Source organism: Somniosus microcephalus, chromosome 5 (genome assembly GCF_052327205.1).
Source record: "Somniosus microcephalus isolate GS21.2 chromosome 5, FLI_Smic_1.0, whole genome shotgun sequence".
Lineage (NCBI taxonomy): Eukaryota > Metazoa > Chordata > Chondrichthyes > Squaliformes > Somniosidae > Somniosus > Somniosus microcephalus.
In genome coordinates this window covers 94,483,450-94,502,423 of record NC_140991.1, presented here as the reverse complement: position 1 = coordinate 94,502,423, position 18,974 = coordinate 94,483,450, and the positions used below count along the sequence as shown (strand labels likewise).

General features: G+C 45.7%; 1 protein-coding gene across 1 annotated transcript in view; it reads left to right on the top strand.

Annotated features, from left to right (window-relative positions):
* Positions 1 to 18,974, top strand: part of LOC147117215 (voltage-gated delayed rectifier potassium channel KCNH8-like) — a 172,071-nt gene that overhangs the window by 5,891 nt on the left and 147,206 nt on the right. The gene's annotated exons all lie outside the window — the stretch shown is intronic.

Here is an 18,974-nt window from a genome sequence, read left to right as displayed (position 1 = left end):
AAGAAAGTTGTTCTATTGTTTTGAATAAGTAAGTGGAACCTGGAAAAAAACTGATTTCCCTGAGTTTTCTTATTGTCCTCTTGGATGCCTTGCATACTGGTGATGTCAGTACCTGACAATTGGTTACTAGTTGGCGCGCCATGAAATGTTGACATAATGGAGATCAAGGTCAGTGGCAAGGGAAACCCATTTTGCATCCCCACCAAAGGGAAAATTCCTCTCCGACTCCCTCAGGCGATTAAAACCAGCCCAGGAGATCACATTGACCATGCTTGTCTTAACTGTTAATCCACTTACCTTTTTATATGATGCGATTTCTGCTCCAGCCAAGAACCGGTCCAACTCCTTCTTGAAGCCTTGTAGAGAGTTAGCACAGACTGCACAAGCTGGCAATGCATTCTAGAGGCTCACTACTCTCTGGGAAAAGAAGAACTGCCTAACATCTAGTCTATTCCTACTACTGCATAGTTTAAATGCATGTCCCTGGTCCTCTATAATCTGTGAAATTGAAATAATCTATCAACACACACGCAATTCAGCCCTTTCATTATTTTCTATACCTATGTCAGGTTGCCTCTAAGTCTATGCTCGAGTAAATAGACTGAGTTCTTTAAGCCTATCTGAATAACTAAGTTTCTTTAAGCTAGGAATTATTCTTGTAGCTCTATGAGTGTCAATGTGCAGGTTAATCATCTTTAAGTGCATTTATTTGTTTAATTAAACATTTTAATAATTACAGTCAACTATATTTCAGGAACTTTAATCTGAGTAACTCCTCTACCCAGTGATACAAGTAGAATTACCCTCAGGTTTCTGACTTTTCCAACCTACCAGGGATAGGAGAAGGGTAGTGGGTAGTTTGAAGGAGCGACGTAGCACTGAAAGAGTTTGGTTAGCCACCTACTGCTGTACTTGTTTTGTTGAGGGTTCTTCTCCCATCAGACGTGGCTGGAGTTTTCTTTCCAGGTAGGTAAGACTGCATCTGTGTGTTCTGACTTCACCGAAGTTTAAGAACATCCTGCACGTAAACCTCAACCAGATTGCTGTTCTCACCACTCCTTTGGAGAACTAAAAACAAGTTCTTACCACAATGCTGAGGCCACAGGACAGACATTTGAGCATTTAGAACTGGTTGCGGATACTCAAAGTGTAATCTGGTCAGAGCGCCGTACAGTTTGATCACGACTTCCGTTGACTTGTACGCTTCTGACTACGTGGTTCAACATTCTATTGGCTTTATTGAGTGCTACTCTGCATTGATTGAACATGCTGAGCGTTGAGTATCTTGAGACTCCGAGATCTCTTTTAACTTCATCATTAACTATTTCAACATCATTTATTGAGTGCAAGTGCCACCTATTTTTCCTTCCTATGTGCAGTGCTTTACACTTATATCTCTATTAAATATAATTTGTCCAACTCATTCTGTAATTTTTGTCCTTAATTTTGTATCATCTGCAAAAGTGATCAATTTGCATTGTGTTTCTGAATTCAAGTAATTAATGTAAATGAGAAAAAGTAGTGGTCCCAACATCAAGCCCAGGGGTACCCCACTCAGCACTTTCCACCGCCCTGACATAACTCCTCTACCCAGTAATCATTGTATCCCAACCTTCAGCCAAATTCTTATCTGTGTCCAAATTTACTGTGAATAGCCATAGCTTTGAGCTTAATTAATAGCCTTTCATGTGGAACTTTGTCAAATGCCTTTTAGAAGTTAAAGTACTACATGTTGCACAACTTCTTATGTTTTTTCCCCTAAAAGGAACACAGCAATAGGAAAAGGCTAAGGCCATCCCAGTACATTGGACAGCACTGGATTGTAATATGAAATTATATAAATTTGCAAAAGTAAGTTTATTTAATATATATGTTTTGCAGGTCTTAAAGGGAAGACTCTTGAATACAATTCTTGTGAATCTTCCTTAGAATGTTTCTTTAACTCTGGAACTTCCTAAAAAAAATCAACAGAAGTTTTTGTTCTATACTTACAATAATATACTGTGGTGGAATTTTTTTTATAGTAATCTATTTATCTGACAAATTTCCAAATTTATCATATCCAAAGAGAACTAAAACTAAAATTGTCTGATTGAATGTAGAAGTGAGTTTCTCCAACACCAGTTTTGCTGCAGAGAATAAACAAATCAAATGCACCTTAAGGACCCTTGCAGTTTTACCAGGGACGCCAAGGAAACTTATCTCCTGATTTAAAATTTCTGCTTTATTGCAAATAAACGTTTACATAGGATACGCAGCACAAAAACAGGCCTTTTGGCCCAACCAGTCCATGCCAGCTTTTATGCTCCACTCAAGCCTTCTCCTGTTTTTCTCATCTAACTCTATCAGCTTAACCCTCTATTCCCTTTTCCCTCATATGCTTATCTAGCCTCCCCTTAAATGCATCTATGCTATTCGATTCAATCACTCCTGTGGTAGCGAGTTCCACATTCTCACCACTTTTTGGGTAAAGAAGTTTCTTCTGAATTTCCTATTTGATTTCTTGGTGACTATATTATATTGATCGCCCCTAATTTTGCTTTTCCTTATTTGTCTCCCTGTATCCACTCTATCAAAACCTTTCATGATTTTAAAGACCTCTATTAGGTCACCCCTCAGCCTTCTTTTTTCAAGAGAAAAGAGACTCAGCCTGTTCATCCTTTCCTGGTAGGTATAACCTCGCATTTCTGTTATCATCCTTGTAAATCTTTTTTGCACCCTCTCCAGTGCCTCTGTATCCTTTTTATAATATGGTGACCAGAATAGTACACAGTACTCCAAGTGTGGTCTGACCAAGGTTTGATACAAGTTTAGCATAACTTCTCTACTTTTCAATTCTATCCCTCTAGAAATAAACCCTAGTGCTTGGTTTGCTTTTTTTTTATGGCCTTATTGACCTGCATCACTACTTAGTGATTTGTGTATTTGTACTCCAAGATCCCTTTGCCCTTCTACCCCATTTAGATTCGTATTTTCAAATAATGTGACCTTGTAGGAATCAACGGATTCCTATCTGAATCACTGAGGTCGAGGCAGTTCAGTAAATTAACCAAATTTAATTAAACTGGTGAACAAAACAAAAACATGCAGGAGCAACAGCAAACAGGCCTACACAGTAACTAGTTCCACGAGGTCTGAACTCAGAACTTCCCACCTCTGACGTCATGACATCATCACGTTTCCTGCCACTTGGGGCACCACGTGACCAACGTGAGGACGTCATCGTGTTGTTTCAGGGTTTTTACAGAAAGCTTGTTTACACTCAGCAAACGGACATAGGTGCTGTAACATTGCTTTAAAGACAGTTATTCATTTGTACAGGAGTTCATTGGTGGTTTTACCACATGCGCCCCCCCAGAAGTGTCTTTAATCATCAAAGTCAATCGCCGAGGAGGTCGGACAATCCTGTCGGAGCGACTCCAATATTCCCGGAGAGGAACGGATGGTGCAGGAGAGGAGCTGGGCCGCGCGGCCGATGGGCCAGGTGTAGCGGCCGCGGGCGGTCGTCCACGACGTGGCGGTTGCGCTGTTTCGACTGGCTGGCCGAGGTCCAGGTGTGCAGCCTTGAGGCGGTCCACGGAAATGTAGTCGGGCGTCCCGCCGACGTCTACCAGAAAACTCTTGGCGCCCGCCTTCAGTACCCGGAAGGGGCCCGTGTATGGAGGCATGAGGGGACTATGGTGGGCATTGTGCCGTACAAAAACAAAATTAGCCCTCATGAGCGTTGGCGGAACATATGATGCAGGCAGTCCATGCTGTGAAGTCGGAATGGGCCGGAAAGCGTGCGCCGCAGCTCGGTGAGCCTTCAACTGTTCAGTGGCGGACCACGGACGCGTCGGCGACGGGAGAAACTCGCCGGGGACCCTGAGCGGCTGGCCGTAGACCAATTCGGCGGCCGACGCCTGCAGGTCCTCTTTAGGCGCCGTGCGCAACCCGAGCATTACCCATGGCAACTTATCCATCCACGCGGTCCCTTGGAGGGTGGCCCGCAGCGATGCCTTCAGAGAACGATGGAAGCGTTCGCATAACCCATTGGCCTGCGGGTGGTAAGCCGTGGTGCGATGGAGCTTGGCACCCAATTCTGAAGCCACGGCGTTCCACAGAGCAGAGGAGAACTGCGGCCCGCGGTCTGATATAATGTCCGATGGCATGCCGAAACGGGCAACCCAGGACGAAAGAAAAGCCCGGGCGACGTCCGCGGAGGTGGTGGACGTCAATGGAATGGCCTCCGGCCATCTGGTGGTACAGTCGACGATTGTCAGCAGATGCGTGAACCCTTGTGACGGTGGTAGTGGGCCCACGAGGTCGATATGAACATGATCGAATCGCCGCTCCGGTACCTCAAAAATGGCGACAGGAGCTTTAACGTGGCGCTGCACCTTTGCTCTCTGGCACACGACACAGGTGTTGGCCCAGTCGCGCACATCTTTTCGCATTCCCCTCCAGACAAACTTGGATGCTAACAACTTCTGTGACGCCCGCACACCCGGGTGGGCGAGGTTGTGCATGATATCGAAGACTTTCCTGCGCCAGGATGACGGAATGATCGGGCGTGGGTCTCCCAGGGAGACATCGCAGAGCAAGGATGTGCCGTCTGAGTGGAAAAGTACGTTCACTGGCCGCAGGCCGGACGAATCGGAACGGAAAGCGTGCGTCTCCGGGTCAGCCGCTTGGTCGACCGCCATTAGTGAATAGTCGAGACCCAGTTGGACGGCCTGGACAGCCGCACACGAAAGTCAGTCGGCAACCACATTGTCCTTGCCGGCCACATGACGGATGTCGGTGGTAAACTCAGAGATGAACGTGAGTTGCCGTTGCTGTCGGGCCGACCACGGCTCAGTTGTCTTGGCCATGGCAAACGTCAGGGGCTTGTGATCCACGAAAGCAACGAATTGGCGTCCTTCTAATAAAAAACGAAAGTGGCGGATGGCCAGGAACAACGCCAACAGCTCCCGGTCAAATGTGCTATAGCTACGTTCATTACTACGTAACTGGCGGCTAAAAAACGCCAGCGGTTGCCATGCCCTGTCAACCCATTGCTCTTGCACGGCGCCGACGGCGTAGTCCGACACATCTGTCGTGAGCGCGATGGTGGCGCCGGGCAGCGGGTGCGCGAACATCGTCGCATTGGCGAGGGCCTCCTTCATGTCCCCAAATGCGCGGTCCATGACCGACGACCAGATCACCGGTTCTTTCCCCGGTTTCCCTCGGAGTGCCTCGTAGTGCGGCCGCATGAGCTGGGCGACCCGGGGGACAAAGCGATGGTAAAAGCTTACCATGCCGAGGAATTCTTGGAGCGCCTTGACGGATTGCGGCCGTGGAAATGCCGCGACGGCTGCCACTTTCGCCCTGATTGGCAGTGCCCCTTCCGCAGTGATGCGGTGGCCCAGAAAATCGATCTGCCTCAGACCAAATTGGCACTTGTTTGGGTTAACTTTAAGGCCGTGCTCCTGGAGATGACGGAAAAGGACACGCAGGTGACATAGGTGTTCTTCCTTTGACGCACTGGCGACGAGGATGTCATCGAGGTATACGAAAAGGAATTTGCGGTCCCGGAGCACCGAATCCATGAGGCGTTGGAACGCGTGCGCCGCATTTTTAAGCCCGAAAGGCATCCGTAAAAATTCAAAGAGGCCAAATGGGGTAATGACCGCCGTTTTCTGGACGTTCTGAAGGTGGACGGGCACCTGGTGGTATCTGCGGACGAGGTCGATCTTGGAGAACCACGACGTGCTGGCCAAATGGGCGGAAAAATCTTGAATATACGGTATCGAGTACCGGTCTGGAGTTGTGACCTCGTTGAGGCGCCGATAATCACCACAGGGCCGCCACCCGCCGTCGGGCTTTGGCACGATGTGTAGCAGGGACGACCAGGGACTGTCAGATCGGCGAACGATGCCCAACCGCTCCATAGTGGCGAATTCCGCCTTCGCGGCCTCGAGTTTACTGGCCTCTAACCGCCGAGCCCGGGCATAAACCGGGGGGCCGGTTGTCGCGATGTGGTGTTCAACACCGTGTTTGGCGGTCGTCGCAGAGAAAGTGGGTCGAGCGAGCTCCGGAAATTCCTTGAGCAGGCGGGTGAACTCGTCGGGCGGCGACTCGGTGCGGGCAACCGCGTGGGTCACGCCGAGGCCCCGAAAACCGGGGATGGGGGCTCGTGAGGTGGCATGGATCAGGCAGCGATTACATACGTCGACCAGTAGGTCATGCGTGCAGAAAAAATCGGCACCGAGGATTGCCAGTGGTATCGTGGCGGTGATAAACTCCCAGTGGAAGAGTTGGCTGCCGAGACACAATCGGATATGTCGCTTCCCGTACGTGCGGATGGCGCTGCCATTGGCGGCCTGTAGTGGAGGACCGTGCCGCCCAGATCGGACGTCGAGAACCGAAGCGGGGAGGATGCTGCACTGAGCGCCCGTGTCGCATAAGAAACGCCGGCCCGAAATGGAGTCAGTGATGTACAACAATTTCCTGGAATCACCAACTGTCATTGTGGAGGTGAAACCGACCTCGGGGCTTCCATTCCGGTCGCGCAATCGGTGTTGCTGCTTTCTCGGTGCCGGTGGCACGAATTTACACGGGGGTCGGCAGCATCTGGCTTTCTGACTGAAACGGGCGTGGTAGTAGCAAAAGCCGGTCTGTGGAGGTGCCGAGGCGGGGTTCTTGGAGGCGGGGCGCGTCGAGGTGGTGCAATACTGTTGCATCACCGCGTAAATGGTGTCGGCTTCGGCCGCGAGCGCCATACCGTCCGTAGCCGTCGACCTGGCCAGGGCTGCTTGTACCTGCTCAGGGAGCTGGCTGAGGAACAGTTCACGAAATATAAAACACTGCGGCTCAGACCCGAGGAGGGTGAGCATGTGGCCCATCAACTCGGAAGGCTTAGCATTGCCTAACCCGGGGAGTGCGAGCAAGCGTCGTGCGCACTCCGCCTTTGTGAGACCGAATACCTGCAGGAGTCGCGCCTTGAGCGTTTCGTACTTGTTCTCCGCGGGCGGGGTCTCCAGCAGGCTGATAATGCGGGAAGCCGTCGAGCTGTCCAGTGCGGAGACCACATACAGGTAACGGGTCTGATCCAGCACTATGTTTCGCAGTTGGAACTGAGCCTCCGCTTGAACGAACCAGGAGGCTGCCTGTTGTTCCCAAAATTGAGGAGCTTCAAACTCGCTGCATTTACATCCATCTTGTTCTCGAGCTTGTCTCCACGAAAATCGTCCGCGAAGCTTCGGGGTCACCAATGTAGGAATCAACGGATTCCTATCTGAATCACTGAGGCCGAGGCAGTTCAGTAAATTAACCAAATTTAATTAAACTGGTGAACAAAACAAAAACATGCAGGAGCAACAGCAAACAGGTCTACACAGTAACTAGTTCCACGAGGTCTGAACTCAGAACCTCCCACCTCTGACGTCATGACGTCATCACGTTTCCCGCCACTTGGGGCACCACGTGACCAACGTGAGGACGTCATCGTGTTGTTTCAGGGTTTTTACAGAAAGCTTGTTTACACTCAGCAAACGGACATAGGTGCTGTAACATTGCTTTAAAGACAGTTATTCATTTGTACAGGAGTTCATTGGTGGTTTTACCACAACCTCCTTATTTTTCTTACCAAAACATACCTCACATTTATTTGTGTTGAAATTCATTTGCCCATTCTGCAAGTTTATTAATGTTTTCTTCTAATTTGTTGCAGTCCTCCTCAGTATTGATTATTTCACCCCCACCCAATTTGGTGTTATCCTCAAATTTAGAAATTGTGATTTTGATTCCAAAGTCTAAATCGTTAATATAAATTGATCCTTGTGGAACCCCACTTTCCACCTTCTGCCACTCTGAGTAACTACCCTTAACCCTTGCTCTCTGCTTTCTGTCTTGAAGTCAGCTAGCTTTCCATTCTGCTGCTTGTTCCCTGACTCTGCATTCTCTGACCTTATTCATTAGTCTATTATGTGGTGCCTTATTGAAGGCCTTTTGGAAATCTAAATAAATTCCATCTGCAACATTAACCTTGTCTACTCTCTCTGTTACCTCTTCAAAGAATTCAATGAGGTTGGTCAAGCAAGACTTTCTCTTTTGAAATCCATGCTGACTATTCATTTTTATATTTTTGCTTTCAAGATGTTCTTCTATTTTTTCCTTTAGTAGGGATTCCATTATTTTTCCTACCACCAATGTTAAGCTGACTGCTCTACAGTTCACTGGACATGCTCTATCTCCCTTCTTAAATATAGGTATTGTATTAGCTAACTACCAATCCTATACCTTTTTCTAATGAACTATTAGATATGTAATAAGAACATAAGCAGTAGGAGCAGGAGTAGGCCATACGGCCCCTCGGGCCTGCTCTGTCATTCAATAGGATCATGGCTGATCCGAACCTAGACTCACGTCCACTTCCCTGCCCTCTCCCCATAACCCCTTATTCCCTTATCAGCTAGGAAACTGTCTATCTCCGTTTTAAATTAATTTAATGTTGCAGCTTCCACAACTCTCTGAGGTAGCAAATTCCATAGATTTACTACCCTCTGAGTGAAGAAGTTTCTCCTCATCTCAGTTTTGAAAGGGCAGCCCCTTATTCTAAGATTATGCCCCCTAGTTCTAGTCTCACCCATCAGTGGAAACATCCTCACCGCATCCACCCGATCAAGCCTCCTCACAATCTTATATGTTTCGATAAGATCGCCTCTCATTCTTCTGAATTCCAATGAGTAGAGGCCCAACCTACTCAACCTTTCCTCTTAAGTCAACCCCCTCATCTTCGGAATCAACCGAGTGAACCTTCTCTGAACTGCCTCGAGAGCAAGTATATCTTTTCTTAAATATGGAAACCAAAACTGTACGCAGTATTCCAGGTGTGGCCTTACCAGTACCCTGTATAACTGCAGCAAGAATTCCCTGCTTTTATACTCCATACCCCTTGCAATAAAAGCCAAGATTCCATTGGCCTTCCTGATCACCTGCTGTACCTGCATACTAACCTTCTGTGTTTCATGCACCAGGACCCCAAGATCCCTTTGTACTGTAACACTTTGCAGTTTCTCTCGATATAGATAATAACTTGCTCTTTGATTTTTTCTGCGAAAGTGCATAACCTCACACTTTCCAACATTATATTCCATCTGCCAAATTTTTGCCTACTCACCCAGCCTGTCTATGTCCTTTTGCAGGTTTTTTATGTCCTCCTCACTCACTGCTTTCCCTCCTATCTTTGTATCGTCGGCAAACTTGGATACGTTGCAATCGGTCCCTTCCTCCAAATCGTTGATATAGATTGTAAAGAGTTGGGGTCCCAGCACCGACCTCTGCGGAACACCACTAGTTACTGATTGCCAACCCGAGAATGAACCATTTATCCCAACTCTCTGTTTTCTGTTAGATAGCCAATCTTCCACCCATGCCAGTATATTGCCCCCAATCCCGTGATTTTTTATCTTGTGCAGTAATCTTTTGTGTGGCACCTTGTCAAATGCCTTTTGGAAGTCCAAATACACCACATCCACTGGTTCCCCTTTATCCACCCTGTTTGTTACGTCCTCAAAGAATTCGAGCAAATTTGTCAAACATGACTTCCCCTTCGTAAAACCATGCTGACACCGTACGATTAGATTATGCTTATCCAAATGTCCTGTTACTGCTTCCTTAATAATGGACTCCAACATTTTACCAACCACAGATGTTAGGCTAACTGGTCTATAGTTTCCAGCCTTTTGTCTACCTCCCTTTTTAAATAAGGGCATTACATTAGCAGTTTTCCAATCTGCTGGGACCTTTCCTGAATCCAGGGAGTTTTAGAAAATTACCACCAATGCATCCACAATCCCTACCGCTACTTCTCTCAAGACCCTAGGATGTAAGCCATCAGGTCCAGGGGATTTATCCGGCTTTAGTCCCATTATCTTACCGAGTACCACCTCCTTAGTGGTTTTAATCGTGTTTAGCTCCTCCCCCCCTATAGCCCCCTGTTTGTCCAGTGTTGGGATATTTTTAGTGTCCTCTACTGTAAAGACTGATACAAAATATTTGTTCAGTGTTTCTGCCATCTCCATGTTCCCCACCACTAATTTCCCGGTCTTGTCCTCTAAGGGACCAACATTCACTTTAGCCACCCTTTTTCTTTTTATATAACTGTAGAAACTCTTGCTATCTGATTTTATATTTTTTGCTAGTTTACTTTCATAATCTATCTTCCCTTTCTTAATTAATCTTTTAGTTATTCTTTGCTGGCTTTTAAATGCTTCCCAATCTTCTATCCTCCCACTAGATTTGGCTACTTTATATGCCCTTGTTTTCAGTTGGATACTATCCTTTATTACTTTACTTAGCCACGGATAGCTGTCTTTTCTTTTATGCCCCGTTTTCCTCAGTGGAATATATTTTTCTTGAAAGTTGTGAAATATCACCTTGAATGTACACCACTGCTCATGTACCGCCTTACCCTTTAGTCTATTTTCCCAGTCCACTTTAGTCAACTCTGCTCTCATACCTTCATAGTCTCCTTTATTTAAGCTTAGTACGCTGGTTTGAGATCCAACTCTCTCACCCTCCAACTGAATTTGGAATTCAACCATGTTATGGTCACTCATTCCAAGGGGATCCTTTACTAGGACATTTTTTTATTAATCCTGTCTCATTACACAGGACCAGATCTAAGATTGCCTGCGCCCTGGTCGGTTCAGTTACATACTGCTCAAGGAACCCGTCCCTAATGCACTCTATGAACTCTTCCTCAAGGCTGCCCTGCCCAATTTGATTTGTCCAGTCAATATGAAAGTTAAAATCCCCCATGATTATAGCTGTTCCCTTATTACAAGGCCCAACTATTTCCTGATTTATACTCTGACCAACAGAGTTGCAACTGTTAGGAGGCTGATAGACTATGCACACGAGTGACTTTTTCCCCTTATTATTCCTTATCTCCAACCAAACCGTTTCACTATCCTGATCCTTTGACCCAATATCATTTCTCCCTATTGCAGTGATTCCATCCTTTATTAACATAGCCACCCCACCTCCCTTTCCTTCCTGTCTGTCCTTCCTAATTGTCAAATACCCCTGGATGTTTAGTTCCCAGTCATGGTCACCTTGTAGCTATGTTTCTGTAATGGCCACCAGATCATACTCATGTGTAGTTATTTGTACTGTCAACTCACCTATTTTGTTACGAATGCTGCGTGAATTCAGATAAAGAACTTTTAAATATGTTTTGTGACAACTTATTCCTGCTTTTACCCCCTTTACTACTCTACCTTTATCTTTATACATTCTGTCCCTTCCTGACATGCTCTGGTTTTTAATTCCCCCACTGCTACCTTGCTCTATTGCCTTCTCCGCTGACATTTTTATTTTTCGCTCTCTTGAAACCTCCCCCCCACTAATTAGTTTAAAGCCCTCTCTACAGCCCTAGTTATGTGTAATGATGCCTCTGCTATCTCTTCCCTAGATTCTTTTAAAATGCGCAGATGTAATCCATCTGAACCAGGGGTTTTATCCTCTGATTTTGATTAGTTTATTTAATATTTCTCCTCTTTTCATTTTAAATGTGGTTACATAGAAACATAGAAGCATAGAAACATAGAAACATAGAAGATAGGAGCAGGAATAGGCCATTTGGCCCCTCGAGCCTGCTCCACCATTCAATGCGATCACGGCTGATCATCCAAATTCAGTACCCTGTCCCTGCTTTCTCCCCATATCCCTTGATCCCTTTAGCCTTAAGAAATATATCCAACTCCATCTTGAATATATTTAATGAATTGGCCTCTACTGCCTTCTGTGGTAGAGAATTCCACAGGTTCACCACTCTCTGGGTGAAGAAATTCCTCCTCATCACTCTCCTAAATGGCTTACCCCTTATCCTTAGACTGTGACCCCTGGTTCTGGACTCCCCGACCATCGGGAACATCCTTCCTGCATCTAGTCTGTCTAGTCCTGTTAGAATTTTATAAGTTTCAATGAGATCCCCTCTCATTCTTCTAAACTCCAGCGAGTACAAGCCCAATCAACCCAATCTCTCCTCATACATTATTCCTGCCATCCCAGGTATCAGCCTGGTGAATCTTCGCTGCAATCCTTCCATGGCAAGAACATCCTTCCTCAGATAAGGTGACCAAAACTGCACACAATACTCAAGATGTGGTCTCACCAAGGCCCTGTACAACTGCAGCAAGACATCCTTGTTCTTGTACTCAAACCCTCTCGCTACAAAGGCCAACATACCATTTGCCTTCTTAACCGCCTGCTGCACCTGCATGCTTACCTTCAGCGACTGGTGCACAAGGACGCCCAGGTCTCATTGCACTTCCCCTTCTCCCAATCTATTGCCATTCAGATAATAATCTGCCTTCTTGTTTTTGACACAAAAGTAGATAACCTCGCATTTATCCACGTTATAATGCATCTGCCATGCTTCTGCCCAATCACCCAACCTGTTCAAATCATACTGGAGTTTCTCGGCATCCTCCTCACAGCACACACGCCCACCCAGCTTTGTGTCGTCTGCAAACTTGGAGATATTACATCTAGTTCCCTCGTCCAGATCATTAATATATATTGTGAATAGCTGGGGTCCTAGGACCGATCCCTACGGTACCCCACTAGTCACTGGCTGCCACTCGGAAAAAGAGCCGTTTATTCAAACTCTTTGCTTTCTGTCTGCCAACCAGTTCTCTATCCAAGTCAATACCTTGCCCCCAATCCCATGTGCCTTAACTTTACACGCTAATCTCTTATGCGGGCCCTAATCGAAAGCCTTTTGAAAGTCCAAATACACCAGATCCACTGGTTCTCCCTTATCTATGTTACCAGTTACATCCTCAAAAAGTTCCAGTAGATTAGTCAAGCACGATTTACCTTTTGTAAATCCATATTGACTTTGTCCGATCTGGTCAGCTTTCCAAGTGCTCTGCTATTACATCTTTTATAATGGACTCCAGCATTTTCCCCACTACCGATGTCAAGCTTAATTCCCCGTTTTCTCTCTACCACCTTTTTTGAACAGTGGGGTAACATTAGCTACCCGCCAACCCATGGGTACTGTTCCAGAGTCTATTGGAATTTTGGAAGATGACCAGCAATGCATCTACTATTTCTAGGGCCACTTTCTTAAGTACCCTAGGATGTAGATTATCAGGCCCTGGGGATTTATCAGCCTTCAATCCCATCAATTTCTCTAACACCATTTCCCTACAAATACTGATTTCTTCAGTTCCTCCCTTTCATTAGACCCTATGTTCCCTGACATCTCTGGGAGGTTATTTGTGTCCTCCTTTGTGAAGACAGAACCATTTCTAATCTCATCTTCTGATATCATGCCCACCTGATCTGTCTCCCTGGAAAATACTGAAGCAAAGCAATTATTTAATATTTCTGCCATTTCGCTTTTGCTGCCTGTGCTTTTTATCCTGACTGTCCCTTAGTGGCCCTACTCCTAACCCGACTTTCCTTTTTTTTAAATTTATGTGCCTGTAGAATATTTTTTTATTTTGTTTTATGTTCCTTGATAATTTAACTTCATAGTTCCTCTTTGCCTTCCTAATTTTTTTTTACTTCTCTTCTAACCTCTTCATATTCTCCCTTATCATGCTCTCCCCTGCTGTCCATGTGCTTAGTGTATGCCTCTTTCCTTACTCTCAATTTTTCCCTAATGCCGTTATTCATCCATGGTGTCTCATTAGTGTTTAGCTTCTTCTTGTTTTTTAGTGGAATATATTTTTCCTGGACGTTTTAAATGTTTCCCATTGCTGTTCTACATCATAGTTTGCCAATATTGCTGTCCATTTTAGTTTCCCAAGTTCTATTCTCAGCCCCTCAAAATTGGCTTTTCCCCAATCTATTACCCTGGTCCTTCTCAAGGGGCCGAATTGTCCTATTTCTTATGTTCTCAACTATTATCTTAAAGCGCATTATGTTATGGTCACTATTGCCTTGATTTTCCCCTACTTTTACTTCTCTTATCTGCTCTGGTTCATTCCCCATTGCTAGATCCAATAACGTATCCTCCCTTGTTGGGCCTCTTACATATTGGATTAGAAGGGAGTTCTGTACATATTATAGGAACTACATTCCCTTATCCCCTTTACCTACCTCTTCAGGCCAATTCATTTTGGGGTAGTTGAAATCCCCCATGATTATTATTCTATGTTCCCTACTTTGTTTGCATATTTCTTCCTCCACCTCCCTTCGACTATTAGGTGATCTGTAGACTACCCCTATTATTGTGATCCTTTATTATATTTTAACTCTATCCACATGGATTTTATTTCCGACTTACTGATAGCTACGTCACTTTTTTCTATTGCCATTATGTTATCTCTAATAAGTACAGCTACTCTACCTCCCCTTTTTCCCTCTCTATCTTTTTCAAATATGTTGTACCTTGCAATGTTTAATTCCCAGTCCTGATTTTTCTGTAGCCATGTCTCAGTAATCCCTACTATATCTGGTTCCTTGCAACATATTATTGCCTCCAGTTCCCTTGTTTTATTACAGACACCATCTGCATTGCTGTACAGAGGTTTTAACTTATTTTTAATAGCGGTTTCACTCACTTTATTTTTAACCATCTCCTGTTTTAACACTCCTGTTCTATATCCTATATATTCCCTGGCCCTCTATGTCTGCCCTTAGTTTAGTCCTTCCTATGCTCTCCTTTCCTGTTTTGTTTATATTTAGGCTGGTTTCATTTCTTGCAGATGCCTTGTTACGAATGCTTCATACATTCAGATAAAGAGCCTTTAATTTGAACTTTTTACCATTATTCCCTGTTTTCACCTTATTAGTTTATAAATCCATTAATGAAAATCTGACGTCCAATTCCCTTGTAGTTTGGTTCCCCTCATTTACTCAGCTGGATTGGCCTATTTCTTTATATTTCTGCCTCCATTGCAGTGAATTTAATTGATGTAATAGGTATTAGTATGTGCAAGTTTACCACATGATGAACCATTAGAATTGAAAAGCAATTTTGATAATCTGTTCAATCTTGAAAACATTTTCGACATTCACTTAAAAACATTTTTCCTCACCAGTATGACCCTCAGAGGTGTAAGAAATTTAAACACAAGCAATACTGTTCATTCACGGGAGCATCTTGTGCTGTTCATACACAGGAATACTCTAGGACATCCCACCTAGTGTTAGTCATTCATAGGAATACTCAACTATATTGCACAGTGCTGTTTATCTACTTCTGAGGCTTCTGGGCATGGTCCCTGTCCCAGTTGATACTGCCCTCTTTAAATAAGCATATCTCTCCCCCCACAGTGTCATACATCCCTCCAACTGGCTCCGAATACATCCTTCCTGTTGTGCCCCATGGTCCAGCTGTGATCTATTGAGCACCCACACCATTTCCATTAATGTTTAGCAGACCAATGCTCGTGTGAAAAGTTTGTTATTGGTTCCTTGTTAGCTCCAATTTTCACTCTGGACCACTCTTCTTCTAGCTTTTGCAATAGGTATCTGTTATATTCAGCAGTGGCCTACCACAAAAGCTGAGAGTGGAGTAATTCAGGTAGAGGAAGATCACCCGAGAAAGACCAGGACTGTTGAACAGAACACACTGGGGCTTGACCGGACTGTGGAGAGGGGGGTGGGGGATGGGAGGTATTATATGTAATTACAGCTGTCTTTTTAATTCAATTTGGCTCAGAGAATGAATCAGCCTCCCAGACAGTCTTCAATTTTCAGATCAGCATGGACAAGTGTTACTTCATTTTTAAGCTGATGAGTAGTCCTCTACTTCTTCCTCCTGCTCTTCTCATTTCCCCTCACTTCTCCCTCTCCTGCCCCATTTCTCTCCTTCCCTCTCCCCTTCTTTTCCCTTTCAATCTTTTCACCTTACCCTCCTTCCTCCCTTCCTTCTCTTACCCTGTCCCCTTCCACTTCCAACCTATCTCCCCCTCCTTCCTCAGCTGTTGTCCCTCCCCTTCCCTCTCTGCCTCTTCTCCCAGCTCTGATCATGGTTCAATGTGGCCCAGCGCTCTCCAGTCCTCCTGTCGCCCATGTGGCTTTCCCACACCGTCCTGGTCCTAGCCTTGGCCTCTTTCCTCCTCCTCCTCCTAAACAAAAGCTTTTCTTTGGCCATTTATTTTCTCTCTGGCCTCAGGGGGTTCCAACTTTGTTAATAACACCCCTATTATTACATCGCAATGCATCCTCTGACTCATTGTGAGCAATGCCACAGGAGATCAACGAGTTATATATAAAAAATCGTTTGTGTGCACTTCCTGTACATATTTCCCATTATAATTTCTTATGTTCATATTAATAATGGAAACTCTTATGTTCATTAATAAATAGACATTCTTATTATGAACACAGCTAGCTTTTGCTAGACACTTTTATTGAGCACATGTGGACTAGGTACAGTATCTGTAGAGGCTTCCATCTTGACTGCTGCCTTCTGGGTAGCCTAGTGCCTAATGGGTAATGTAGTCTTAATATACATACAGCTGGGTAGTGTAGTCTTATACATACAGCTCTACACAGCTCTACGGCGCCACCTGGTGTCCACTATAGAATGACATGTTATTGATCATTACAGAAACCGCCTATGTAAACTTGTCACATAGTCATTATACCTTTCCCCAGTGGAGGGTGACTAATTTTTGAGTTACACTTTTTTGTCAACTTTATAATAGAAAAATCCTATGTCAACATTTGGCTGTAAGCACGCTGTAAACTGGTCTCCCAACACTAGGTGGTGCTGTTGATTCTCACTCCTGCCTCCCACAGAATTCTGAATTAGAAATCTTGTCTGACTTTGTTCTGTTGCCCACTGAAACTCTGTAAACAACTCACATTTTTTACATTAATCTACTTTAATATATTAACCTACTTAAAATACTGGCTGGCAGCCACTTTTTAAATATATTCAAATAGCCACTAGCCCCCAATCTAATAAAGGCTGCCTCAGAAACATTGTAGGCTCCATTCCTGTCCTGGCTCTGTCTCTGGCTTAGTCCCATTCCTTTCCTGCTTCTGCCATTGGCTTGACCCCATTACTCACCTGGTTTTGTACAGTCTTTCTCCGAACTTAGCCTCTGGCCCCCCTCATCATTACAAGTATAACATTTCACACTTGGGGGGTGAAGCTCACCTTGGGCAGAAGTGCAAAATGAGTGATACTGCATCAGCCACCCGTTTCACACGCCGCCCAACTTTTTTTTCCATTTTGCATTACTGCCCAACACAAATTTCACTCCCTTGATTTTCAATATAATTTAACATCACTGTATTTTATGCCATGTAGAGATAATTTGAAATTCACTGCAAAACAATCTCAAATCTATATAAAGTTCAAGAATAATGCAAAGAAGATATTAAAACAGCATAACATTACAAATGGTAACAAGTTGATTCATTTTTTTTGTTTAAAGGAAAGCAGAAAACAATGCAAAATTATTTTGGGCAGAATAGAGGGCGCTTCTGAGCTGCAGCTTAAAACTGACCAGTACACACCAATCTCCAAAATTCCATCACCAACAAAACAAGCCATCTCTGAGTGGCCTCAGGCTATGTTTACTTCCAGCAATTAGACTTTCTAAACATAAAGGCCTAGAAATTCAGTATAGCCACGGTCGGGGCGCTACAGTCGGGTGGCCGCTAAAGTTTGCGCCCGGCGCAAGTTCGCGCCACCTTCGCCGATATTCAGTCGCATCGCCCCAAGAGGTTGCTGCTGCGCTAAAACAGGCGATGCACGACTATCATTAGGCGCTAAGCCGGCGGTCCGGGGCGATACCCCCGAGGGCGAGCGCAGCGCAGGTGCGGCGAGTTGCTGATTGACGGCAGACACTCTGGCGCCGGTCAGCTCTTAAAGGGGGAGGGTGGACTTGTCTGGCTGCCATGCCCTGCGCACTGCAGCCCTGAAGCAAAGCCTGACCAATGCTGGTTCATCAGTTCTACGCCCTGGACCATGGGGAAGCCCGCTATTCTTCCAAATCCCATTGTACGCTCTTGCTGCTTGTCCAGGGTCATGGGGAAGGAGATGTACTGACGTCTCCTTCTGAAAAGGGCATTGTTCACCTGTCGGATGCAGCAATGTACCGCGAACTGGGAGATGTTGGCAATGTCTCCAGTAGCGGATTGGAAGGAGCCGGTGGCATAGAAGTTGAGAGCCACCGTCACCTTCACTGCCACCGACAGAGACGTCCTGCTCCTCAGCTGTGGCTGCAGATCTCTGCGAAGCAGGTGGCAGATCTCAGTGACCACCTCCCTTCTGAATCGCAGCCTCCGAACACACTGCTCCTCAGACATGTTCAGATATGAGAACTGCTGGCGTTATACCCTGGGTGGGTAAGGCCTCCTGTGCCAACACCTGTTGGCCCTTCTCCGTCTGGCCATGACTGGCACTCTCTCACGGCGTCTCTGATCCCTTTGAATGCAATGCAGAAAGCCAACGTTTCCACCCATTGTAGCCCCCATTACAGTATATGTGGCGACTCAAGGCTATGGCACTGAAAGTGAAATCCAAGTGCAAAGCTCTGGCCTGAAGCCAGAAGTACCTGCGCGAGCGCTGAGTCAAAGCAGAAAGCTCTCTGCCTTTGTCTCTCACACAGAAGGATTGGCACAAAATGGCTGTCACTTATAATGCAGGAGGAGTCCCCTTTAAATAGCGACCCCCGCACCCCGCAGCGACTGGGAACCGTTCCCCTCTACCAGTTGCTGGGGGCACCAGGCGCAAAGAAGGGCGGTGCCACTGAACTTCCGGTTTGGGGTGCACAAAGGGCGTTGCACGATGAAATGATGTCAGGATCTGCACGCGCAGCTGAGCGCGCGCAAAGACATTGCGCCGACGCTAAATCTCTAGTGAAGTTGGGGAGAGGCGCAGATCGCGCTGCGCCCGGCCGCTAGCCGCCTAGCACCCAACATCTCCTCCTCCTAAGGCGCTACCGGCTGGCGCAAGCAACTGAATTTCTAGGCCAAATGGTCATGCCAACCTAAACAAAGTTTCACCTGGGCAGTAGAATAATACA